Below are 27,607 nucleotides of genomic sequence, written 5' to 3' on the forward strand. Positions count from 1 at the left end.
TATGGCCGGGGCGGAAGACACTCCAAACGGTAGCCTATTAAATTGATATAGGCCTAGATGAGTATTTATAGTCAAACATGACTTGGACTTCTCATCTAGTTCAAGCTGTAAGTAGGCATTCGTAAGATCCAGTTTTGAGAAGATCTGACCACCTGTCAGTGTTGTGAACAAATCTTCTATATTCGGCAATGTATTGGAGATATTATCCTCTAGAACCTGGTTTACGGTTACTTTATAATCACCACACAATCTTACCTTACCATCAGACTAAGGTACAACAACAATGGGTGTAGCCCAATTACATCGATCTATCTTACAAATAATGTTTTCAGTCTCTCGTCTTTTGAGTTCTTGCTCAATTTTCTCCTTGAGTGGATATGGTACGGAACGTGGCTCGTAGTAAACCAATCTAGCATCCTTCTGAACCCTGACACTCTCCTTGATGCATTGGATCGGACTGCCCGTTTCACAGAACACCTTCGGATACTTCTTGATAACCTTATCCATTGATGAAAATCTCGCTTCCACACAGAAAATCTTGCTCCAATCCAGCTTCAGTGAGCTCAACCAATTTCTTCCGAGTAAGGCAGACTTGTCTCCTTTCACTACTATCAGAGGCAAGTTCTGAAATTGATCTTTATATTTCACCGGTACGGTGATACGACCTACCACAGGAATTTTCTCTCCCAAGTAGCCTCGCAGCTCTATCTTGGATTTCTCCAGTTGAAAATCACGCAATTTGTCTCGATATAGTGACTCCGGTACTACTCTCACGGATGCACCCGTGTCAATTTCCATTGGTATCTTGAATCCCGCAACATCTATATGGATTTTGATGCTTTCCGAATCGCTGTCCGTTAACCTCGTGCTCCTGATGACTCTAACATCTCCTCGTCCTGTTGTTGTTCTTCCATGCTATGTGGTCTCTTTAGATTTCTACTCATAGCTTTGAACGCTGGACTCATAGCTTTGGATGCTGGTTTACCCTTCATTCGGCATGCCTTCGCAAGATGCCCAGTCTTTCTGCAGAAGAAACACTCTTCACGTATGGACAACTGAGCAATGTGTTGTCCTAGGCATCTATAGCGCGACTTCGATGCTCTGGTAGAATTTCCACTTTGAGACTTTCGGCCATGCCCGTCTTTTGCTTTGAACCTGCAGGTGATTTACCTCGGTTGACTGACGACCGTAATTATTATTTAATTCTCGGGAATATTGTTCGGCCATGCTCATCGACCTCTCTGTCTGACAAGCAATCTCAAAAGTCAAGTCATCCGTCGTCAATAACTTCCTTCTGATCGCATCATTTTTCACCCCACAAACAAAACGATCCCGTAATGCTCGGTTTTGAAAGTTTCCAAAATTACAGTGCGTCGATAGCTTTTTTAATGCTATGATGTAATCACTGATACTTTCATCCACTTTTTGATTCCGAATCCCAAAACGATAGCTTTCAGCAATTTCTAACGGTTTGGGGTTATAGTGCGGCTCCAGCTTCGTTAAAATCTCTTTAAGCGTTGTATCCTTTGGCTCATCAGGCACAAGCAGATTTACAAGAGTGTCATATAATGCCGGACCTGCCTCCGATAAGAAGATCGCTTTCTTACATTCCAGCACAGCCCGATTCTGGACTGCATTGTCTGGAACTTCGATTATGTTATTTGCAGTGAAATACAATTCTAGCCAAGCCACATACGCTTTAAAACATTCCCGGTCGTGCCTATATTCACCCAAATATTTCAATACACCTGCCATTTTAATCTCTAGCTGTTCACACTGTGTGCTGTATTTTACCTCAGATTTTGTAACTTTTTTCCAAAGACAGAAACTTCCAAAGTCTCTCTGTCGGCTGGCTGAATCCTTCACCAACAAAATTTAAGCTTTAAATCATCCGAAAAATCCCATCTCAATCGCCAATTGTGATATCTTCACAGAGCACAAGCACACACAGCTTCCAACATGGCAGGCAGCTCTCTCGGAAGTCTCCGGAATTGCCTGGTTCTGTTTAATGATTAACTCTGCAATTGCAGTACACAATACGTCCACATCCACAGTGTGGCGCTACAAACATTACAAGCTGAGAGACATTACAGCTGTAAAGTGCTTTGAGCCGTTCAGTGGTCGTGAAAGGCATTATATAAATGCAAGTCTTTCTTTCACTTTAAGGTCTGTCCCAGTTACAGTGCAATTGCTGCGTTATAGCAGCTGCAGTACACAGTGCAATTGTGACCTTGTGCTTGTTTTCTACTACTGGTCCCGATGGATACAATTTCTATTATACTGAATGCTGTTAGAAGTAAGAACTGTTTTACAGGGCTTTCTCTATTGCATTGTCCATCTCGGGCACTTAATGCAAGGAGCTGATTAACTTCTTGATATCTAAAATTGAGGCATCCGCTCAGCAGCTCCTGCCTTTGAGTCTCCTGCTGGTTTGATTCTCAATCATTGTTGCTTCACTCTTTCTGACCAAGTGCCCACAGCCTTTTCTTCAAAGTTTCTGCTCCATCTCCAAACTGCTCCACCCCCCACCCCCGTTCCCCTCGCCCCGCCCACCCCAGCCCTTATTAAATTCATCAGCCGCCTACTCAATCCCTTCCAGCCCCAACTTCTGATCACACAACTTTCCTCCTTGGCTTCATTCTCACCAACATCATTAACCTATCTCTATCCTCATGCACTGTCTCTATATCCATTCAGTGGTGAGTGTTTCACCTCCTGACTCCCCAAAGCCTTTCCACCATCTAAAAGGAACATGTCAGGAGTGTGGTGGAATACTCTCCACTTGCCTGGATGAATGCACCTACAACAACACACAAGAAGCTCGACACTATCCAGGACAAAGCAGCCCGCTTGATTGACACCCCATCCACCATCCTAAACATTCACTACCTCCACCACCGGCGCACAGTGTTTGAAGTGTGTACTATCTACAAGATGCACTGCAGCAACTCACCAAAGCTTCTTCGGCAGCATCTCCCAAAACCGTGACCTCTACCATCTAGAAGGACAAGGGTAGCAGGCGCATGGGAACACCATCATCCCTTCAAGTTACACACTATCCTGACTTGGAAGCATCTCGACGTTCCTTCATCGCCGCTGGCTCAAAATCCTGGAACTCCCTCCCTAACAGCACGATGGAGGTTCCTTCATCACACGGACTGCAGCGGTTCAAGAAGGCGGCTCACCACCTCCTTCTCAGGAAAATTATGGATGGGCAATTAATGCTTTCCAGCGACACCCACATCCCAGGGACGAATTTTAAAAAAACTTGTATTAAAATGTTTCTTTTTAAAATGTCTTTATTTTCTCCAACTGCCACTTTATTCTCCACCTTCCCTTTCTCTCCAAAGTCCTGGAACGTGTTATTGCCTTGAAGTTTCACTCCCACCTCTCCCCTGAATGCCTGTCCAAGATTCCCCTTGTCTCTCCTTTGCAGTGAACCTCCATGCACTGCTCTTTCATAGTTCCATGCATACCTGTCACATAATAGGCATTACATCTCCTCTGATGGTGTCTCCTCCCATGTCCATATAAAGTGACCTCCAATATATCCCAGAACTCCATCCTCAGTCCCCTCCACTCCATCATGTGTATCCTATTCCTTGGCAACATCATCCAGAAGCGCAGGCTTGGCTTCCACATGCACGCTGATGACATCCAGCTCCACTTCTCGACCTCCACCATGGAAGAGCATCCGGGAGGGCGCTGAGCTCCTTGAGTCTCGTCGCCGAGAGCTTGCAGAAAACAAGCGCAGGCAGCGGAAGGAGCGTGCGGTAAACCAGACTCCCCGCCCACCCTTTCCTCCAACCACTGTCTGTCCCACCTGTGACAGAGACTGTAATTCCCGTATTGGACTGTTCACTCACCTGAGAACTCACTTTTGGAGTGAAAGCAAGTCTTCCTCGATTTCGAGGGACTGCCTATGATGATGAGGTCCCACGTATGGCTACCAACTGCTGGCCTGACAGTAAGATCTGGAAAAGCCAAAATTTGCCCTACAGTAATTACCTATTAATTGAAGACTAATAACATTAAAAAAGAAGACAGGGAGAAGAGTTAGAGAAAGATATGAACTGCCAGTATTATGTCAGATTTAAAAGCTGGAGAGGGTAAAGACATTGTGGTAGCCTTGGTGCATGAATGTACTTGGCAAAGGACAGAGACGGCAATGAGTAATGGCACATCGGGTAGAGTGCGATTGAGAATGAGTTGTGGTTGTCAGTGGAAAGCAAGTGCTCAATGCCGTGACTGAAATTGCAAACTCGCAATGTTGGGAGTTGTAGCCAGGAATCCCATCCTTCTGCTCAGTTCAATTTTCCTCCTTACATCAGGACAACAAACGACACTGGTACTGATAAGTAATAGTACTGGATATTTTATTGTGCAATTTAACCATTTGCCAACATATTTAGGGTGTCATATGTACATTTCATGGTGCATATATTGGCTGAATTTAAAATATTTTGGTCTCCCAAAGCCCCACATAGTTCTTTCGATTGCAACTTATTTACCACTTTTCCATCTGCTTTATTAGAGTCGAAACATTTCTCAGCTATCAACATGCAAGATCTGAAAGTACCATATGGGAGGAATTTAGAAAAATACATCCAAGGTTATAGGAGAAGAGCTATATATTTTTTCTCATCTTTAAAAACATCCCCAACTGAAAATGTATCTCAAAGCTGTTGAAAATCCTTCACAATAGACACTTACAGAAAAAAAAAACAGTTCTGAGGAAACACAATGCTATTGAAAATTGGTCTGAAACACTTTATTGCAATATTAGCGTAATATATGTATGCCTGGGTTTACCTGCCACCAGGGGGAGTGACCATCGGAGGTCATTGGGCCACAGACACACACGTCCAGCCCTTGTCTATAAAGAAAGCCTCCATGTTTAATCCTCACTTTGAGAGCTAATAAAGTGGAGTCAGGTCACATTTGATTGAGTTCACGGTACTAAGCTTATTGAATTATTGCATTCGCAACATTTGGTGACGAGGCACAATATGAACTTCCACGGACAAAAAAAAAAAGAGCACCATTGGAATCCTGGAGCGATTCATGGAGAGAGACGACTGGGAGGATTTTACAGATCGCCTCGACCAGTACGTCTTGGCCAACAAGATAGATGAAAACGTTGACGCACTTAGGCGCAGGGCGGTTTTCCTCACAGTTTGTGGTCCAAAATACTATGGCCTCATAAAGAATCTGCTCTCACCTGCATGACCAATGGAAATAACCTGAGGGATTGTGTGCTGTGACTCAGGACCATCTCAAACCTAAAGAAGGCATCATTATCTCGAGATATCGCTTTTACAAACGTGTTTGTTCTGAGGGCCAGGAAGTGGCGGAATTTGTTGCCGACCTAAGCCGTCTCGCTGGGCCGTGTAAGTTTGGAACCGTGTTGGAAGACATGCTGCGTGACGTCGTTGTAATAGGCATAAACCACGAGGTGATCCTGTGGCAGCTGCTGGCTGCGGAGACACTGGATCTGAGCAGGGCCATCACGATCGCCCAGGCTTGCCTGACCACGGTCGATAGTACAAAGCAGATATCCTCACAGAGTCGGAACTCCACGGCAAGTACTGTGCACCAGATTGTGTCGTCGGTTGACAGAGCAGCACCTGGCAGGGCCTACCCAACTGTGTTTACGAAACCTGTAGCTGCTCGAAGTCTGCCATTGGGCACAAATCCGATTTCACCCTGTTGGTGTTGTGGGGGCAGTCAGCGGCCTCATCAGTGCCGTTTCAGACAGTATATTTGTAGAGGTTGTGCGAAAATGGGGCACCTTCAGCGGATGTGTCTGAAGCTCAGCAAGCGTCCTGCGACACACCACGTGGATGATGATGATCGATCTGGAGCGGATCCGGCAATGTGGTCCGAGATACCCGAGGAGGAAGTGTATAGCGAACATTCGTTCCTGACAAAGAGCCAACCGGTAATGATTGAAGTAAAATTGAACGGCGTGCCGGTATCCATGGAATTAGACACGGGTGAGAGTCAGTAAATTATGAGCCAGAGAACTTTTGAAAGGTTGTGGGACACCAAGGCCGTGAAGCCCAAGTTGAGTCCAGTAAATGCAAAATTGCGAACCGACACCAAAGAGCTCAGACCAGTAATTGGCAGTGCAGCAGTCATGGTGTTGTACGATGGGGCGGTTCATGATCTATCGCTGTGCATCGTTCCAGGCAATGGTCCAACACTGTTCAGCAGGAGTTGGCTCAAAAAAATAAAGTGGAACTTCGTGTGCTCAAGTGCTGAGCAAATTTCCCTCACTGTTTGAACCGGACATCGGCAACTTCACAGGAGCCAAGGTGCAGATACACCTAGACTTGTATGCAAGACCCGTCCATCACAAAGCCCGGGTGGTCCCATTCATGATGAGGGAGAAGGTCGAAATCGAACTGGACAGACTCCAACATGAAGGGGTCATTTCACCAGTCGAATTTAATGAATGGGCTAGTCCCATTGTTCCTGTGCTGAAGAGTGATGGCACTGTCAGGATTTGTGGAGACCACAAGGTTATGATCAACTGAGTTTTGAAACAGGATCAGTACCTGTTACCAAAGGCTGATGACCTGTTTGCAATGCTAGCCGGGGGAAAGTCGTTCACCAAATTGGATCTGACGTCGCCCCTATGTGGCACAGGAGCTTGTCGAATTGTCAAAGAAACTTACGTGCATCAATACGCATAAAGGGCTGTTCATTTACAACAGGTGTCCTTTCGGAATTCACTCGGCTGCAACCATATTTCAGAGAAACATGGAGAGTTTACTGAAGTCCGTCCCTAGAACCGTGGTGTTTCAAGACGACATTCTGGTCACAGGTTGTGACATTGCCAAACACCTGCACAACCTGGAAGAGGTTCTACGTCATTTGCACAAAGTCGGGCTCAGGCTGAAACGTTCAAAGTGCGTCTTTATGGCACTGGAAGTCGAATTCCTTGGAAGGAAGATTGCTGCAGACAGCATCAGGCCTACGGACTTGAAAACCGAGGCCATCAAAAATGCATCCAGATCCCAGAATGTGACGGAGCTCCATTTGTTCTTTGGTCTTCTCAACTACTTCGGTAATTTCTTACCTAAATTGAGCACATTATTAGAGCCACTGCACATGCTGCTCAGAAAGGCGACAACTGAGTTTGGGGTGTGTCTCAAGACAGGGCCTTCGAGAAGGCTAGAAATCTGCTTTGTTCCAACAAATTGCTGGTACATTATGACCCGTGCAAGCATTTAGTATTGGCCTGTGATGCCTCATCACATGGGGTTGGTTGCATGCTCCAACAATCCAATGAGTCTAGAAAACTACAACCCATTGCATTGCATACACGTCGAGAAGCATGTCTAAAGCAGAAAAAGCCTACAGCATGGTACGGAAAGAAGCTTTAGCCTGCATATATGGGGTTAAAAAGATGCACCAGTATCTGTTTGGGCTTTGTTTCGAGCTTGAAACTGCTCTTGTTTTCAGAGCATAGAGGTATCAATACCAACACGTCGTCCCGCATCCAGAGGTGGGCGCTGACATTATCTGCCTATGATTATGTCATTCGACAGAGACCTGGCACCGAAAATTGTGCCGATGCATTCCGCCGATTATAGTTGCCCATGCCGGAGGTGGAAACGCCACAGCCCGCAGAACTACTGTTGGTCATGGATGCCTTTGAGAGTGAAGAGTCGCCTGTCACAGCTCAACAAGTTAGGACCTGGACCAGCCAGGATACGATCTTATCAGTTGTAAAACGTTGTGTCCTTAGTGGTGATTGGTCAGCCATTCCCAGGGAAGTGTGTGATGAGACCAAACTTTACAACCGTGGAAAGACGAACTATCCATTCAATCTGATTGTTTGCTATGGGATAATTGTGTTGTGCCCAAGAAAGGCAGGGAGAGATTTGTACGGGATTTACACAGTACCCATCCCGGTATTGTGGTGATGAAGGCCATTGCCAGGTCTCACGTTTGGTGGCCTGGCATTGACTCTGATTTGGAGTCATAGAAACATAGATAGAAACATAGAAAATAGGTGCAGGAGTAGGCCATTCGGCCCTTCGAGCCTGCACCGCCATTCAATGAGTTCATGGCTGAACCTGCAACTTCAGTACCCACTTCCTGCTTTCTCGCCATACCCCTTGATCACCCTAGTTGTAAGGACTTTATCTAACTCCCTTTTGAATATATTTAGTGAATTGGCCTCAACAACTTTCTGTGGTAGAGAATTCCACAGGTTCACCACTCTCTGGGTGAAGAAGTTTCTCCTCATCTCGGTCCTAAATGGCTTACCCCTTATCCTTAGACTATGAACCCTGGTTCTGGACTTCCCCAACATTGGGAACATTCTTCCTGCATCTAACCTGTCTAAACCCGTCAGAATTTTAAACGTTTCTATGAGGTCCCCTCTCATTCTTCTGAACTCCAGTGAATACAAGCCCAGTTGATCCAGTCTTTCTTGATAGGTCAGTCCCACCATCCCGAGAATCAGTCTGGTGAACCTTCGCTGCACTCCCTCAATAGCAAGAATGTCCTTCTTCAAATTAGGAGACCAAAACTGTACACAATACTCCAGGTGTGGCCTCACCAAGGCCCTGTACAACTGCAGCAACACTTATCTGCCCCTGTACTTAAATCTCCTCGCTATGAAGGCCAACATGCCATTTGCTTTCTTAACCGCCTGCTGTACCTGCATGCCAACCTTCAATGACTGATGCACCATGACACCCAGGTCACGTTGCACCTTTCCTTTTCCTAATCTGTCACCATTCAGACAATAGTCTGTCTCTCTGTTTTTGCCACCAAAGTGGATAACCTCACATTTATCCACATTATACTTCATCTGCCATGCATTTGCCCACTCACCTAACCTATCCAAGTCACTCTGCAGCCTCATAGCATCCTCCTCGCAGCTCATACTGCCACCCAACGTAGTATCATCTGCAAATTTGGAGATACTACATTTAATCGCATCGTCTAAATCATTAATGTACAGTGTAAACAGCTGAGGCCCCAGCACAGAACCTTGCGGTACCCCACTAGTCACTGCCTGCCATTCTGAAAAGTACCCATTTACTCCTACTCTTTGCTTCCTGTCTGACAACCAGTTCTCAATCCATGTCAGCACACTACGCCCAATCCCATGTGCTTTAACTTTGCACATTAATCTTTTGTGTGGGACCTTATCGAAAGCCTTCTGAAAGTCCAAATATACCACATCAACTGGTTCTCCATTGTCCACTCTACTGAAAACATCCTCAAAAAATTCCAGAAGATTTGTCAAGCATGATTTCCCTTTCACAAATCCATGCTGACTTGGACCTATCATGTCACCTCTTTCCAAATGCGCTGCTATGACATCCTTATTAATTGATTCCATCATTTTACCCACTACTGAGGTCAGGCTGACCGGTCTATAATTCCCTGTTTTCTCTCTCCCTCCTTTTTTAAAAAATGGGGTTACATTGGCTACCCTCCACTCCATAGGAATTGATCCAGAGTCTATGGAATGTTGGAAAATGACTGTCAGTGCATCCGCTATTTCCAAGGCCACCTCCTTAAATACTCTGGGATGCAGACCATCAGACCCTAGGGATTTATCGGCCTTCAATCACATCAATTTCCCCAACACAATTTCCCGACTAATAAGGATTTCCCTCAGTACCTCCTTCTTACTAGACCCTCTGACCCCTTTTATATCCGGAAGGTTGTTTGTGTCCTCCTTAGTGAATACCAAACCAAAGTACTTGTTCAATTGGTCTGCCATTTCTTTGTTCTCCGTTATGACTTCCCCTGATTCTGACTGCAGGGGACCTATGTTTGTCTTTACTAATCTTTTTCTCTTTACATATCTATAGAAGCTTTTACAGTGCGTCTTAATGTTCCCTGCAAGCTTCCTCTCGTACTCTATTTTGCCTGCCCTAATCAAACCCTTTGTCCTCCTCTGCTGAGTTCTAAATTTCTCCCAGTCCCCGGGTTCGCTGCTATTTCTGGCCAATTTGTATGCCATTTCCTTGGCTTTAATACTATCCCTGATTTCCCTTGACAGCCACGGTTGAGCTACCTTCCCTTTTTTATTTTTACGCCAGACAGGGATGTACAATTGTTGTAGTTCATCCATGCAGTCTCTAAATGTCTGCCATTGCTCATCCACAGTCAACCCCTTAAGTATCATTCGCCAATCTATCCTAGCCAATTCATGCCTCATACCTTCAAAGTTACCCTTCTTTAAGTTCTGGACCATGGTCTCTGAATTAACTGTTTCATTCTCCATCCTAATGTAGAATTCCACCATATTATGGTCACTCTTCCCTAAAGGGCCTCGCACAACGAGATTGCTAATTAATCCTCTCTCATTACACAACACCCAGTCTAAGATGGCCTCCCCCCTAGTTGCTTCCTCGACATATTGGTCTCGGAAACCATCCCTTATGCACGCCAGGAAATCCTCCTCCACCGTATTACTTCCAGTTTGTTTAGCCCAATCTATATTCATATTAAAGCCACCCATGATAACTGCATGCACCCCTAATTTCCTGTTTGATGCCCTCTCCAACATCACTACTACTGTTTGGAGGTCTGTACACAACTCCCACTAACTTCTTTTGCCCTTTGGTGTTCTGCAGCTCTACCCATATAGATTCCACATCCTCCAAGCTAACTATTGCATTAATCTCCTCTTTAACCAGCAATGCTACCCCACCTCCTTGTCCTTTTATTCTATCCTTTCTGAATGTTGAATACCCTTGGATGTTGAGTTCCCAGCCCTGATCATCCTGGAGCCACGTCTCTGTAATCCCAATCACATCATATGTGTTAACATCTATTTGCACAGTTAATTCATCCACCTTATTATGGATACTCCTTGCATTAGATACAGAGCCTTCAGGCTTGTCTTTTTAACACACCTTGTCCCTTTAGAATTTTGCTGTAATTTGGCCCTTTTTGTTTTTTGCCTTGAGATTCTCTGCCCTCCACTTTTACTATTCTCCTTTCTATCTTTTGCCTCTGTCTCCCTTTTATTTCCCTCTGCCTCCTTGCATAGGTTCCCATCCCCCTGCCATATTAGTTTAACTCCTCCCCAACACCACTAGCAAACACTCCCCCTAGGACATTGGTTCCAATCCCGCCCAGGTGTAGACCGTCCGGTTTGTACTGGTCCCACCTCCCCCAGTCATGTGTGCATTGGTGCAACACTTGCATGCAGTTAAGCAATGCACCAGTGGAATCTCCGCTAAGTCTGTGGTCGTGGCCATCCAACCCATGGTCGAGGATCCACATCAACTATGCGGGTCCTTTCCTGGGCAAAATATTTTTGGTGGTGGTGGATGCGTATTCCAAATGGATAGAATGTGTAATCCTATCATCCAGCATATCCACAGCCACCATTGAGAGCCTTCGTGCCATGTTCGCCACTCATGGTCTGCCCAACATCGTTGTGAGCGACAACGGATTGTGCTTCACGCGTTTGGAGTTTCAAGAGTTTATGAGACTCAATGGTATCAAGCATGTAAGGTCAGCACCATTCAAACCCGCGTCCAATGGTCAAGCGGAGCGGGCCGTCCAAACCATCAAGCAGAGCCTGAAACGTGTAACTCACGGTTCTTTGCAGACTCGCTTGTCACGCATACTGCTTAGTGCAGGACGAGACCTCACATGCTTACCCCCCTGCTGAACTGTTGATGAAGAGAGGTCTCAAGACCAGACTCTCGCTTGTCCACCCTGATCTTAACGATCACGTTGAAAACAGACGTCAACATCAGCAGTGGTATCAGATCGCACTGCCGTGTCATGTGACATCTCTATTAATGATCCTATATATGTGCTAAATTATGGTCAAGGTCCCAAGTGGGTCACTGGCCCTGTTATGGCCAAAGAGGGTAACAGGGTGCTTATTGTCAGGCTCACTAATGAGCAAACTTGCAGGAGGCACATTGATCAGATGAAATTGCGGCATACAGACGAACTGGAACAGATTGAAGAAGACACCATCAATCACCAACCGATTCATATTCAGCAATCAGAAGACTGCTGTTGTCAATGAATCTGGAACTTCAATCCCCGACTGCCACTCCCATTAGATCGGCTACCCAGCCTCAAGTCATGAACGACTCGGAGAGCTCACCCAGCTCTGGAATTGAACTGAGACGATCAACTAGGGAGCTGAAAGCCCTGGACCATCTCAATTTGTAAATAGGACTGATACCAAGATCTTGGGGTGGGGGGGAATGATATAATGTATGTATGCCTGGGTATACCTGCCACCAGGGGGAGCGATCGTCGGAGATCATTGGGCCACAGACACACATGTGCAGCCCTTGTATATAAAGAAAGCCTCCATGTTTAATCCTCACTTTGAGAGCTAATAAAGTAGAGTCAGGTCGCACCTGATTGAGTTCACGGTACTAAGCCTATTGAGTTATTGCATACGCAACAGTTAGCAATATACAGGTTTGATAAAAAAACGAACAATAAGAAGCACTGGAAAGATAAAATTGGCAGCGAGAATGGAGAGAGACATGTTATAAAAAATCACCAGCCAGAGAATGGCATGACAACATGCTAGGAGACATTTTTACACATAACTATCTCTTACTGTTACAGGTTTGATTCAGTTGAGAACTTGTAGCATAATAATCTTCACTCACAATTTAAAAAAATACTAATTGTGTTGCATACCTATGCATTTGTATAATGCTGAAAGCTGGGAATTATTTCTGCTAGCCAATCATAAGGGGCACTACTTAAAGACTGGCATAAGTGACTCCACATTTAACAGACATTAACCTATTAAACCTTCTTTTGTTCAATAGCAATGAACCACATATGCTGATTAATGCCTTTAACATACATGACTAGAATGTATATCTTCTGCAACTTGCAGAAACAATTGACTTTAACACTAATACAATAGCAAAATACTGCAGATGCTGGAATCTAAAATAATTACAGAAAATGCTGGAAATATTCAGCAGGTCAGGCAGCATCTGTTGAGAGAGAAACAGAGTAAATGGTTCAGGTCTGTGACCCTGAGTCAGAACTGACAAAAGTTAGAGATATAACAGATTTTAACCAGGTGCAGAGGATGGGAACATGGCAGGGGGTGGTGGGGCGGCGGGGAGGAGTGAGGAAAGAACAAAGGGGACGTTCTGTGATAGGGTGCAATGCAGGAGTGATTAAATGCTGCAAATGGGAATGGCAGAATCAGCAACAGCTGCCGTCTGAAAGAATAGGGGCAGAGGTTATGGTCTGAAATTGTTGAACTCGATGTTGAGTTCAGAGACTGTGAGGTGCCTAATCAAAAGATGAGGTGCTATTCTGCGAACTTCGTTGGAACAGTGTAAGAAGCCGAGGACGGAGAGGTCAGAGCGGGAATGGAGCGGAAAATTAAAGTGACAGGCGACCAGAAGTCCGGGGTCAAACTTACGGACTGAAAGGAGGTGCTCCGCAAAGCAGTCACCCATTCTGCGTTTGGTCTCCCCAATGTTCAGGAGACCGCATCCTGAGCTGTGAATACAGTACACTAAATTGCATGACTTTAACCTTATGTGTGCTGTAACCAGAAAGAAAACTCCGATTTTAACCCAATTGTGGCATCAGTTGCCCACTCGAAACTCAAGAGCACAATAGGCCTCAGGCTCTTTCCACAGATAATGCAGTCAGCCAGCATGCATTGCACAGCAGAGCTACTGGAGCACAGGAGTACATTGCCAGTCCTGTTATAAAGACTGGATTTTTGGCTTTCTCCGTTTTGGGGCAAAAACGGAGCAGGGGGCGGGAAAATTACCGGCGAACTAGCGTTACCGATTTAATTGCCTATCTTTTGGCATTTGGGGTCTGTGCCAGCGGTGCAGAGCAAAGGGAGGCGTTGTACTATTTTCATGGCGCAAAAGCTTTAGTGCGGGGCTGGGAGCGCTCTGAGAAAGGCCTTGGGAGGGGAAAAAAACTCAAAAAAATCATTCAAAAAAATAATCAAAAAACATTGGCAACACCCTTACCTAACAAATCACTGCAAAAATATATAAAAATAAAGGGCCCGAACTTGGTCAAAGCCAAAGCCTGCCCAAGTGCTGCCCAAAGTACCGCCGATGGCCGCCGAGAGACTGGGCGGTACCTTGCCAGAAAGATTCCTCTAAAAGAGGTGGTAGTACCGCCCGCAACCAAATAATGACTTACGACGTTAATCTGGGCGGCAGCGGGCGGGAGCTTTCAATCTCGGTGGCAAATGCGATCCTCGCCAAAGTGTTGCCGAGGAGTGAGTCGGGCCTAGGGAGGGGGGAGCACTGAAAAATAAAAATCTTCACAAAAAAAACCACACCAGAACACCCTCAGCGAACCCCATTCAAGTAAAATGCTGAAAAAAAAATTTAAAAAATGTTCACTAACCTTTTTTTTGCAGGTCTTCTTACTTACCGCTGGGGTTAGACCTCCATGCAGCGGTCCTTCCCCCTGCTACCGCTGACTCCCACCGACTCCCGCCCGCACCAATATGGCAGCTCGGTGGGCGGGAGGTCACTTACATCGAAACATAGAAAATAGGTGCAGGAGTAGGCCATTCGGCCCTTCGAGCCTGCACCGCCATTCAATGAGTTCATGGCTGAGCATGCAACTTCAGTACCCCATTCCTGCTTTCTCGCCATACCACTTCATCCCCCTAGTACTAAGGACTACATCTAACTCCTTTTTGAATATATTTAGTGAATTGGCCTCAACAACTTTCTGTGGTAGAGAATTCCACTGGTTCACCACTCTCTGGGTGAAGAAGTTTCTCCTCATCTCGGTCCTAAATGGCTTACCCCTTATCCTTAGACTGTGACCCCTGGTTCTGGACTTCCCCAACATTAATAAGAACATAAGAACATAAGAATTAGGACCAGGAGTAGGCCATCTAGCCCCTCGAGCCTGCTCAGCCACCCAACAAGATCACGGCTGATCTGGCCGTGGACTCAGCTCCACTTACCCGCCCGCTCCCCACAACCCTTAATTCCCTTACTGGTTAAAAATCTATCTATCTGTGATTTGAATATATTCAATGAGCTAGCCTCAACTGCTTCCTTGGGCAGAGAATTCCACAGATTCACAACCCTCTGGGAGAAGAAATTCCTTTTCAACTTGGTTTTAAATTGGCTCCCCCGTATTTTGATGCTGTGCCCCCTAGTTCTAGTCTCCCCGACCAGTGGAAACAACCTCTCTGCCTCTATCCTGTCTATCCCCTTCATTATTTTAAATGTTTCTATAAGATCACCCCTCATCCTTCTGAACTCCAACGAGTAAAGACCCAGTCTACTCAATCTATCATTTCTATTTCACTAAATATATTCAAAAAGGAGTTAGATGAAGTCCTTACTACTCGGGGGATCAAGGGGTATGGCGAGAAAGCAGGAATGGGGTACTGAAGTTGCATATTCAGCCATGAACTCATTGAATGGCGGTGCAGGCTAGAAGGGCCGAATGGCCTACTCCTGCACCTATTTTCTATGTATGTCTCTATGTCTATCATCATAAGGTAACCCCCTCATCTCCGGAATCAGCCTAGTGAATCGTCTCTGTACCCCTTTCAAAGCTAGTATATCCTTCCTTAAGTAAGGTGACCAAAACTGCACGCAGTACTCCAGGTGCGGCCTCAACAATACCCTGTACAGTTGCAGCAGGACCTCCCTGCTTTTGTACTCCATCCCTCTCGCAATGAAGGCCAACATTCCATTCGCCTTCCTGATTATCTGCCGCACCTGCAAACTAACTTTTTGGGATTCATGCACAAGGACCCCCAGGTCCCTCTGCACCGCAGCATGTTGTAATTTCTCCCTATTCAAATAATATTCCCTTTTACTGTTTTTTTTCCCAAGGTGGATGACCTCACATTTTCCGACATTGTATTCCATCTGCCAAACCTTAGCCCATTCGCTTAATCTATCCAAATCTCTTTGCAGCCTCTCTGTGTCCTCTACACAACCCACTTTCCCACTAATCTTTGTGTCATCTGCAAATTTTGTTACACTACACTCTGTCCCCTCTTCCAGGTCATCTATGTATATTGTAAATAGTTGTTGTTATGTAATGATGTGTGTATCGTCCCAGTACCTTAAATGTAATGTAAGTACTATGCCACACCACAGAGGGCGCTGCAGTGGGAAACCCTGGTAGTACCTGTAACAAGGACTTTATAAGGCTGACCACCACACCTGGGAGGCACTCTGGAGCTGAACAATAAAGGACGAAGGTCACAGCAGTTAGACTTACACCAGACCGTGTGGAGTCAGTGATTTGTGTGCTACATACACCACATTGGCAACGAGGAAGCGGACGAACTCCACGCAACCATGGCTACTCTGGGCTCGCTAAAGGATTTTACCGTGGGCAATGATTGGGAGGCCTTTACGGAAAGGCTCGAGTACTACTTCACAGCAAATGACCTGACGGAGGACACATACGCAATGAGAGAGAAGCGTAAGGCGATATTGCTCTCCAGTTGTGGAGATGAGGTTTACTGTCTCGTCAGGGATTTGCTGGCACCTGGGAGCGCCAGGGACAAGTCATACGAGGAGCTGACTGAACTCATTCGTGACGAGTTGAAACCGAAGGAGAGCATCCTCATGGCCAGATACAAATGTTACCATCACTACAGACCTGAGGGCCAGGATGTCACCAAATATGCTGCGGACCTCAGGAGACTTGCGGCGCCGTGTGATTTTGGGGCACACCTTGACGAGGCTTTGCAGGACGTTTTCGTCATGGGGATCGGCCATGAGGGCCTCCTTCACAAGCTGCTGGCCACGGAACCCACAGTCACTCTGACAAAGGCCATCGCCATCAGCCGGGCATATATGATCTCAACTTGCAGCACCAAGCAAATAATCCACACAGTCTCGAACCCGGCAGGCACTGTCCACAGGATAGCGCCCACCACGGACAAAACTGCAGATCGTGGCTCTGCCCGGGGCAGAGAGCATGGACCTTGGGATCCTGGAGCTCAGAGTCCGCCGAGGGGGACCAATCAAGCAGCACCATGCTGGCGCTGTGGAGGAAGCCATGGGGCTCACCGGTGCAGGTTTGCGGAGTATACGTGCAATACCTGCCACGTTAAAGGCCACCTTCAGCATATGTGTAAAAGAAATCGGACTCACCATGTGGCTGAGGAGATGGGGGATGATCCACTGTTCAGCGAGGAGCAGGTAGAAGAAGATGAGGTGCTTGGACTGTATACGTGCACCGACGATTCGCCCCCAGTGATAAGTGAAGTAAAAATCAACGGAGTCCCTGTGAGTATGGAAGTGGACACGGGCTCGGGTCCGTCGTTGATGAGTCGGAGAACTTTTGATAAACTGTGGATTAACCCAGCTGCACGCCCCAAGCTGGTCCCGGTCACGGCGAAGCTGTGTACCTACACCAGGGAACTAATACCTGTTCTCGGCAGAGCGATGGTGCAGGTATCCCACGGGGACGAGACGCACGGTTTACCTTTGTGGGTCGTTGCAGGTGATGGGCCGACACTCCTCGGCCGGAGGTGGATGGGGAAGGTCCGTGGGAGCTGGGAAGACTGCATCACTCCACAGGCTGCTGCTCCCCGGGGTGCTGCCATGCCCCGGGTCCCCAGAGAGCAGCACCGACCGAGCTGGAGCTGCAGCCTCAATCCACCCACAGGCAAGTCCCAGGCCCGGACCTCACACAGAGACCCTGCAGCCCCAGCCCCCACAGGCAAGCAGCCCTGCACAGAGGGGCCTAGGGGAATGGGGGGGGGGGGCGGTTGAGCCAGCGGGGCGCTGCGGGCGGGGTGCTGAGGGATCCAGGGGCCGGCGGTTCGGAAGGGCCCCGCAGAGGAAGAGGCCGTTGGACGGGCCCCGCCGAGGAGCTGGTAGCGTCGGGCGGCCATGGCAGCCACAGGGGAGGCCGCTATGGTGGCCGCGGGGGACGTGGCAAGTGCGGCCGCTGGAGAGGCCACGGCGGCCGCAGGAGGTGGCAAGTCAGGTGGCAGCGGAGGGGAGCGGAGGCTGTGACGGCGGAGGGCATTCGGAGCGGCAGTGAAGAAGATGGCGGCGGCATCGTGTCGGAGCTGCAGAGCATCAAAGATGGCGCCGCCCAAGGAGAAGCCCCGTGGAATCCTCCTGCATCAAAGATGGCGCCTTAAAGAGGAAATGCACCCGGGAGTCTTAAAAGGGCCTTACAAAGAGGTGATCCCCACAAAGGACTTCTGTTTGGCAGAGCGAGTCTAAAATGAGCTATGTTAATGTGAGATAGTGAATTTATAATAAGAATTACTTTTTTTATGCTGAATGGCCACTGTATTTGTGTAAAATAATGGGTGAAGTACAATTAATGATAACGGCTAACAAGGAAATCAAGGTTCCGTTACCAGTCAATAACCAGTTAATGTACCAGATAATATGTACCATACTAACGCACTGTCTATGTCCACCTGCCTTCCGTTGGACAAGTGTGATGTTGTGTAATAATGTGTGTATCCTTGTCCTGCGTCCAGGTGGGGGGGGGAAGGTGATGTTATGTAATGATGTGTGTATCGTCCCAGTACCTTAAATGTAATGCAAGTACTATGCCACACCACAGAGGGCGCTGCAGTGGGAAACCCTGGTAGTACCTGTAACAAGGACTATATAAGGCTGACCACCACACCTGGGAGGCACTCTGGAGCTGAACAATAAAGGACGAAGGTCACAGCAGTTAGACTTACACCAGACCGTGTGGAGTCAGTGATTTGTGTGCTACATACACCACAGTTGTGGTCCCAGCACCGATCCCTGTGGCACACCACTAACCACCGATTTCCAACCCAAAAAGGATGCATTTATCCCGACTCGCTGCTTTTTGTTAGCCAGCCAATTCTCGATCCATGCTAATACATTTCCTCTGACTCCGCGTACCTTTATCTTCTGCAGTAACCTTTTGTGTGGCACCTTATCGAATGTCTTTTGGAAATCTAAATACACCACATCCATCGGTACACCTCTATCCACCATGCTCGTTATATCCTCAAAGAATTCCAGTAAATTAGTTACACATGATTTCCCCTTCATGAATCCATGTTGTGTCTGCTTCATTGCACTATTCCTATCTAGATGTCCCACTATTTCTTCCTTAATGATAGCTTCAAGCATTTTCCCCACTACAGATGTTAAACTAACCGGCCTGTAGTTACCTGCCTTTTGTCTGCCCTCTTTTTTAAACAGAGGCGTTACATTAGCTGCTTTCCAATCCGATGGCACCTCCCCAGAGTCCAGAGAATTTTGGTCGATTATAACGGATGCATCTGCTATAACTTCCGCCATCTCTTTTAATACTCTGGGATGCATTTCATCAGGACCAGGGGACTTGTCTACCTTGAGTCCCATTAGCCTGTCCAGCACTACCCCCCTAGTGATAGTGATTGTCTCAAAGTCCTCCCTTCCCACATTCCCGTGACCAGCAATTTTTGGCATGGCTTTTGTGTCTTCCACTGTGAAGACCGAAGCAAAATAATTGTTTAAGGTCTCAGCCATTTCCACATTTCCCATTATTAAATCCCCTTTCTTATCTTCTGAGGGACCAACATTTACTTTAGTCACACTTTTCCGTTTTATATATCGGTAAAAGCTTTTACTATCTGTTTTTATGTTTTGCGCAAGTTTACTTTCGTAATCTATCTTTCCTTTCTTTATTGCTTTCTTAGTCATTCTTTGCTGTCGTTTAAAATTTTCCCAATCTTCTAGTTTCCCACTAACCTTAGCCAACTTATATGCATGGGTTTTTAATTTGATACTCTCCTTTATTTCCTTGGTTATCCACGGCTGGTTATCTCTTCTCTTATCGCCCTTCTTTTTCACTGGAATATATTTTTCTTGAGCACTATGAAAGAGCTCCTTAAAAATCCTCCACTGTTCCTCAATTGTGCCACCGTTTAGTCTGTGTTCCCAGTCTACTTTAGCCAACTCTGCCCTCATCCCACTGTAGTCCCCTTTGTTTAAGCATAGTACGCTCGTTTGAGACACTACTTCCTCACCATCAATCTGTATTACAAATTCAACCACACTGTGATCACTCATTCCGAGAGGATCTTTTACTCGGAGATCGTTTATTATTCTTGTCTCATTACACAGGATCAGATCTAAGATAGCTTGCTCCCTTGTCGGTTCTGTAACATACTGTTCTAAGAAACAATCCCGTATGCATTCTATGAATTCCTCCTCAAAGCTGCCCCGTGCGATTTGATTTGACCAATCGATATGTAGGTTAAAATCCCCCATGATTACTGCCGTTCCTTTTTCACATGCCTCCATTATTCCCTTGATTATTGTCCGCCCCACTGTGAAGTTATTATTTGGAGGCCTATAAACTACACCCACCAGTGACTTTTTCCCCTTACTATCTCTAATCTCCACCCACAATGATTCAACATTTTGTTCATTCGAGCCAATATCGTCTCTCACAACTGCCCTGATATTATCCTTTATTAACAGAGCCAACCCACCTCCTTTCCCTTCTTGTCTATCTTTCCGAATCGTCAGATACCCCTGTATGTTTAATTCCCAGTCTTGGCCACCTGCAACCACGTTTCTGTAATGGCCACCAAATCATACCCATTTGTAATGATTTGTGCCGTCAACTCATTTACTTTATTTCGAATGTGATTACGCGGCGTGGCCACCAGCGGCTGTCAGCGGGCAGTTCCCAGCGGTTACTCCCTTCCCACCAGCAGCAGACCAAAAGGAACCTGCCACCGAGGGGAGACTGCCGAAAAAACTCGGCGGCAGTCGGTGGCAGCTGGCGGGATGTTGGCGGTTAGGCCACCAATTTCGTGCCCAAAAACTTTAACTTCTCTTTTTTTCAGTTTTTCCAAAACTGCTGCCACCAGCAGGGTTGGACCACCATGTTATCTGCATACGGGTCGGGTGGGTCTCGAAACTCGGGCATTGTCGCAATCCAAGTCGTTACACCCCGGCGCAGCTCTCCCCAGCAGTGCTTCCAAGCGCTGCCACAAAAACTGAGCCGAGGATTGCGACCGGGCAAAAAAAAGCTGAGTGCCCGGTTTTTCGCCGTGGATGGTCAAAACGCAGCAGAAACCCAGTCGCAAACCCCTCAAAAATATAGCGAGTAATCCATTCCCCAGCTACATATTATTCTAGATATCTCATTCACATTCTGCCACTTTTTGAGAACAGCATCTTGCAGAGCAAAATAAAGAACAACGAGAAAAAGAAATATTAGTAATTTTATTTGTGTATTATTAATTGAAGCTTTGATTTGACTACAGCCTATTGTTACAAACACGACTAAAATTGTACAGTTTCAAATTGTCCAGCAATCTTCTCAGCGATATGTTAGTTAATCTTTATTATTTATGCTCTTCAAAGTGAAGTAAGAGATTAATAAACACATTTTGGTAGTTAAAAGGCAGCAGCTAGTAACATTTGTTCACTTTAGATAAATGTTTTCATCTAGCCCTGTCACTAATTCTTGTAATTCAACCTTCAGTCAACAGGACTGACCCAATGACATCAGAATTTTATTTTAAATTATTTATGAGTAGAGCCAATTTAAAAATTGTGGAAGATTGTGACAGGAACATTCCCTCACTACTGGCAGACAACTTGCAAGCTTTTCCTCCTCTCCCCAGTTCACGAAGTCAGCCCTCTTCTGTCCCTCTCAATCCAGCCCCTGTTTACAAACACAAGCATTTTGCCACTTCCCCCTCCACCCTTTTCTCAGCCCATCTGCTGTCAAAACCCTAATCCATGCCTGTTCCACCTCCGGACTCAACTATTCAAATACTTATACAAAAGCAAAATACTGCGGATGCTGGAACCTGGAATAAAACCAGAAAATGCTGGAACTCTCAGCAGGTCAAGCAGCATCTGTGGAGAGGAAGCAGAGTTAACGTTTCGGGTCGATGACCTTTCGTCAGAACTGGAGAGTGTTCGAAAAGAACAGGGGCTAGAACCTCCACTTTGTTTGCATGCTTAACGGCCACTTAACGCCCATTTTACCGCTGAAATGACGTATAACACCCATATATCGCTCATTCTGGCACAAAATGGAAACTGATGGGCTTTTTTCAGAGACGTAACGCCGAGCGTTACTTTCCCAATGGGCTTAAATCCGAGAAAAAATATCACTGCCCGCCCACTTTTTGGGGCGGAATCAGCAAAATCAGAGCATTCAACACCCATAATATCGCCCAGCGTCACTTTCCGCATAGAATTAACGTCGAGATTCAATATTAATGCCCACCCACTGGTTTTTGTCATAAAGAGCATATTTACCCAAACTAGCGGCCATGGAGATCGCCCATCTTCAAATTCACCACCTTACACACAGATTGGCCACAATATCGCTTGCTCAAAAAACCGCCACAAAAAGTAGAACTAACCAGAATGAACGGCAGCAGTGTGGCTAGCATTTGTTAAATCCCACTCTTACGTGAGGAGCTGATATCAGAAAGATTTGACTGAAAGAGCGCTGATGAGAGTGACAACGCTGATACACTGCTGTGTGTGTGCAGCTCAGACATCAATGGTGCCCATCAACTTGGTGCCAGTTAAAGTTTACGTTGATTGATGTTAAGTTATAATTAACCCTTTCATGGTAAGGAATCATCAGTGTGTAACAGTCCAGCTATCTGAGACAATGCGCAACCAGGTTATATTCAATAACAAAGGTTTAATACCAACATTGGTCTGAAATCATAAGTATCGCAGACAATAACACCCAAACCCCACCCACATCCCACTTTCTCCACCATTGACATCAATCACATGTTCAACATGTCCAGCAACACAGAATACAAAGGCAAAGCAGGAGCGTGGTCCCCAGCCCCCATACATTGCAACAAATTGCATACACCCAGATGGAGATATAACACAGCCATCACCTGCGCACATGCACCTCACTTTCCTTCCCCCCTCTCCTTCTTCTCTCCACCTCTACCCCGTCCCCTTCTTGCTCCACGCGCCTGGCCGAGGAGCTCCTCAGGCTGTACCTCATTGGGAGGAAAGAAGGCAGATGTGGTGGTTGCACGTATGCGGGAGCGGGGGGTGCCGAGGGGGCAACATTCTCTGATGCAGAAGCAGGATCTTGGTCCTTGCTCTCATCTATCATTCGCAGTGGTGGTGTGGAACCCAGGGGACGGAGTGCCACGCTCTGCGACCACTGGGAGGGCTGTGCCAGCAGTGTTCCTGGCTATTGCATTCAGGGACTCCGCCATGCGCAGAATGTACTCGGTCATGGTGGCCAGGTGTCGGGATATGCCCCCCAAAGCTTCGATGAGCTGGTCACCAATGTCTACAGTCCTCCTGGCCAACTGTACATCTCTCCGCTGTCATGTCGCGCTCGTGAAACAGACCTGCCACGTCCACAAGACCTCTGCGGGGTCGGCGCTGTCCTGCGGACAAATGGGGTGCCCTGTGGAGAGGTGCTTGGGGCCGGTACCTCCAGAGTGGAGGCAGGAATGACCGGAGGACCACGAGATGGCCTTGGGGTGGAATGGGTTCTGGAACGTGGCGATGCAGGTTCTTTGAAGTCCGTGCTCTCATCCATCGAGAACAGACCCAGCAGATTGACGGGCGAGAATCGGAGCTCGTCAGCCTCAGATGTAGCAGGATCCTCTGCCGACTCCTGCCCCACGCCCCCACCTTCTGGCCTCTGTGGCTTTGCCTGGGGCCACGCTGCTGGCTGAGCTGCAAGACACAAATGAGGTTGTTAGAGGAGAAGGGGATGCGAGTGTCACAAGGTGAGTCTAGCGCTACACACAGCATATGCACGACAAAAGCACCACCACTCTCAAAATCATTGCAGACATCACATTTCATGACCATCAACACATTGTGCATTGCAATGATTTTCATTAGGCCAGCATTATTTCTATGACACTTTTAGAAATTATCTATCATATATAATTGGTCAGATATGAGTTGGTGTGGCATCTATTGACTTTACATCACACAATGGTGTAAGCTTTACTCACTTGGCTTCACTTCAGGGTCTCCAGTGAGTTCGTGGCTGTCCAGGGGTGCTTCCCCACGAGTGCTAGCACTCGCTTCTCCATCTCTGTGATGTCGCTGGGAACTGGTGGCCCCCCACCCGTTCGCCTCTGCATGCACCTCATTGTCGATAGCTCCTTCTGTAAAAGGTGACAGGACGACATGGCATGAGTTCATTGCGTGATATCATTGCTAGGTACTGTCACAGAGACTGATACAACACATAACCGACAGATGTAATCATGATTATTATGATTATTATCATTCTTTACCTAAAGATGTACACTGTGACCGCAGGCTTTGAATAAAACATTCCTGGTAAAAGTACAAGACTTCACATCTGTTGACAGTCACTCATGACTGTTACACAGCAAATTATATAAATACATAAGTACATGTAAATCAATGTAATACTTACTCTTACGGATCCCACAAGGTCGTTCCATCGTTTGCGGCATTGGTTGCCCTCACGCACCTCGTTGGTCGCCGACGAGACCACCTCTGCTATCTTGGTCCATATCCTCTGGTAGGCCTTTGGGTAGGCTTCCCACGCCCTCCCTGTGTCAAATCACTCCAGCGTGACTCGACCTCCTGCAGGAGGGAGGCATTTGCCCCGTCCGAGAACCTCCTGGCTTTTTTGCGGCCTCCAATGTGCTCCTCTCCCACCTCACTGCTTTCTCCAGCGTCAGTCTCCACAGCGTGCTGTGATGCCTCGTCCTCTCCCTCCATTATGGGGCAAATTCGGTCAAATATGTGGCTGGTAACAGCTATTTTTTGTTTGCTTACTTGCTGTGAAGCTCTAAAGTCTCCCTCCTTCCTCCCAAAGCAGCCACACCACACCCAGCCACGCCTTCAGTCCCTCTGAGCTCCCTCTGTCTCTGTCTCCTCTTCTGCACATGTCATGGTGACCCTTGACCTCCTGAATTGCGGGAATCAAGCATTGCCATGCCGTTGCTAAGGACAGCCACATTTTACATCAGGAGGTCAAAAAAATTTAACGCTACCGCCCATTTGATATCGCTCACGGTAACGTCCATTTTCAAAAATGTAAATTAGGTATTTTGAGAATGGGCGAGAAGCCAGCGATCTTAAAACCCTTTTTTATCATCTATGCCGGAAATAACGCCCATTTTTGGGCGATAAGCTCAAAAGTGGAGGTTCTAGCCCCAGATTCTTAACAAGCACTGAAAGGGGGAAAGGAAGAAAGAACAAAAGGGAAGGTCTGTAATAGGTTGGAAGACAAGAGGGATTAGAGAGACAAAAGGGATGATGGCCCAAATTCAAATGGTAATGCCAGGAGTTAGAAAAACATTAGTCAAGATAGCTCTCACATACTCCAGCCGCCATAAACCCTGCTGACCTTATCCTATCTCACCACAAGTCCCGCTCACCCATCACACCTGTTTCTTGCTGCCCTATGTTGGCTTCTGGTCCCTAATACATCAAAATTAAAATTCTCATCCTCACGTTCAAATTCCTTCATGTCTTTGCCCTTCCCTATAAACTCTTCTCCAGTCCTACAACTCTCCAAGAACTCTACATTCCTCCAACTCTGGCCTCTTGTGCATCCCCCACTCTCTTTGCCCAAGTATTGGTGGCAGTGCCTTCAGCCGTCTCGGCCCAAGCTCTGAAATATCGTCCCCAAACCTCTCCTTCCTTTCCTCCTTCAAGACGCTCCTGAAAACCCAGCACTTTGACCAAGCTTTTAGTCATCTTTCCTAACATTTCTTTCTTTATCAGCCTCTGTGAAGCGCCTTGGGCCATTTTGGCGCTATATAAATGCAGGTTGTTATTACTTTTGTTCTATCCACTTGAGATGCTGCTCCAAACACTTACCGACTTCATTACTCAGACCACTTTTGAGAAATGCAGTAAGACCTCAGGAACACAGCAAATTCACTTCCCTTAAACCATCACCTGCAAGTTCCCCTCCAAATCACACACCATCCTGACTTGGAAATATATCGCCGTTCCTTCATCGTCACTAGGTCAAAATCCTGGAACTCACTCCCGAACAGCACTGTGGGAGCACCTTCACCACAAGGACTGCAGCAGTTCAAGAAGGCGGTTCACCACCACCTCTCAAGGGCAATTAGGGATGGGCAATAAATGCTGGTCTTGCCAGCATGCCCACAGCCCATGCACAAATTTTAAAAAATCACGTCAATCAACCAGGATCAAAACAATGTTATTTTCCCAACATAAAAGCATAGATTATTTTAATACTTCCTTAAGATTAGACTGTAATATTAAGAAGACTCTAAAGGATGTTAATCTGGAGTCAGAGAATTGAGACATCTGCTGACATTTCAAGTTCACAAAAAAACAAAATGCAGAATCCAAATTGCAACTAGATAAAAAGGTTAAATGACTGTCAGGCATTGCGGGGGGTGGGGGGGGAGGGGGGTGCGGGGTAGGCGGTGTACAGTGTCTCTGAATTGGCAAATTAGATTTTAGAAAGCAAGTGGAACACTATATATATATATATACCTATATATATATATAAAAAAACTTTTTATCTAGATGCAATTTGGACAAACAAAATGATGGGACAACTGAGACCTGCTGCCTGTAATTGCTGTCCCAGTTGGAAACTCCAGGACGCTCCATGTGGCCTCAATAACCATGTCTGTGGGAAGTGTCTCCAGTGCTTGAACTCAAACTCAGGCCCCCTTAGCTTGAGGAGCAGCTGGTGTCACTGCAGGGCATATGGGAGGCTGACAATTTCCTGGAGCGCACATTCCAGGAGGTGGTCACCCCACAGCTACAGAGAGTTCAGGAGGATAGTCAGTGGGTGGCCATCCGGCAGGGTGGGAAGAGGCAGGCAGTGCAGGAAACCTCCAGGATGGGGCCCTTTCAAAATGGCATTCAGTGCTGAATTTCGGTGAGGGTGACGGCACCTTGAGGGAGTGCAATCTAGAGCGCACCCACAGCACCATGGGACCACTTTACAGTCTTCCCCACTCAGCACTGAGCTCAACAATTTCAGACCATAACCTCTGCCCCCATTGTTTTGGAAGGCAGCGGTTGATCATTCTGCCATTCCCATTTCTCTTCTATACTCATCTTTTGTTTCTTTACTTGTCCCATTACCATCTGCTTTTGCCTTGCACCATCATCCCTTTTGTCATTTAAGCTCTCCTGCCTTCCACCCTATCACAGACCTTCCTTTTTGTTCTTTCCTCCCCTCCCCCCTTTCCTGCCTCTGTACTTGCAGCACTGATCCGACCTGGGTGGGAACAGCAGCAACGCCAGGGACGTAAAGAGGAGCCCAGTCCGAGGAGCCACTGCAGGGAAACAGGGCCAGCCACCCTAATGAGGGCAACTAAATCGAAGAGGGCAACTAAATCGACGTCACCAGAATCCAAGTAGCTGATTAGAGCAGGACGAGCGAACACAACTCGAGAGCAAGAAAGCAGCTCTACAGACGTCCGAAGGTTGAGGTCCAATAACAAATTTGCAACCTAAAGAACAGATGGTGCGTGGAGAAAGCGCAGGAGATCCAGCAACAAGCCGACTACCACGATGTGCATGGACTCTTTAGCGTAGTCATGACCAACTACTGCCCAAGCACTGAAGGTCCTACCCCACTGTTGGCCAAGAACGGAGAGGTGCTTATCAAGGACAGAGAGGCAGTCAGTGCCCACTGGAAG

This window comes from Pristiophorus japonicus, chromosome 15, assembly GCF_044704955.1.
Source record: "Pristiophorus japonicus isolate sPriJap1 chromosome 15, sPriJap1.hap1, whole genome shotgun sequence".
Taxonomy (NCBI): domain Eukaryota; kingdom Metazoa; phylum Chordata; class Chondrichthyes; family Pristiophoridae; genus Pristiophorus; species Pristiophorus japonicus.